Consider the following 1,110-nt stretch of genomic DNA (forward strand, 5'->3'; position numbering starts at 1 on the left):
CAGGGAGCCTCCGGCCCTGCTCGCTCGCTCCCACCGCCGCGGCCCCGACACCGGCCGTCCAGCCGCCCTCCCCCGATAGCGCCTCCCGCAGGTGCTCAGGCCGCCTTTCGCTGCAAGGGGCTGCAGCACAAACGTGTGGCCGGAGTGTGACACTGCAGTCAGCAGCACTTCCTGTCTGACTGAGCCACTGGCAGAGACACAACAGAACAATTTGCCAGAGGAAATAGTCACAGCCCCATCATTTCAAACCTTCCAGACACCTGTATAATCTGTATATTATTTCATTTAAAACTTTTCATTATCCATTTCAGCCTGCCATGCCAGGTTCAGATAGGGCTGCTCCCATTCATGAAGAAGTCTTACAACACCAGGTTAAAGTCCAACAGGTTTAGACCATAAGACATAGGAGTGGAAGTAAGGTCATTCGGGCCCATCGAGTCCACTCCACCATTCAATCATGGCTGATTTCAACTCCATTTACCCGCTCTCTCTCCATTGCCCTTAATCCCTCGAGAAATCAAGAATTTATCAACTTCTGGCTTAAAGATACTCAACGTCCGGCCTCCACCGCCCTCTGTGGCAAATGAATTCCACAGACCCACCACTCTCTGGCTGAAGAAATTTCTCCTCATCTCTGTTCTAAAGTGACTCCCTTTTATTCTAAGGCTGTGCCTCCGGGTCCTAGTCTCCCCTGCTAATGGAAACAACTTCCCTACATCACCCTATCTAAGCCATTCATTATCTTGTAAGTTTCTATTAGATCTCCCCTCAACCTCCTAAACTCCAATGAATATAATCCCAGGATCCTCAGACGTTCATCGTATGTTAGGCCTACCATTCCTGGCATCATCCATGTGAATCTCCGCTGGACCCGCTCCAGTGCCAGTATGTCCTTCTGAGGTGTGGGGCCCAAAATTGCTCACAGTATTCTAAATGGGGCCTAACTAATGCTTTATAAAGCTTCAGAAGTACATCCCTGCTTTATATTCCAAGCCTCTTGAGATGAATGGCAACATTGCATTTGCTTTCTTAATTACGGACTCAACCTGCAAGTTTACCTTTAGAGAATTCTGGACTAGGACTCCCAAGTCCCTTTGCACTTCAGCATTA

Source organism: Scyliorhinus torazame, chromosome 28, assembly GCF_047496885.1.
Source record: "Scyliorhinus torazame isolate Kashiwa2021f chromosome 28, sScyTor2.1, whole genome shotgun sequence".
NCBI lineage: Eukaryota > Metazoa > Chordata > Chondrichthyes > Carcharhiniformes > Scyliorhinidae > Scyliorhinus > Scyliorhinus torazame.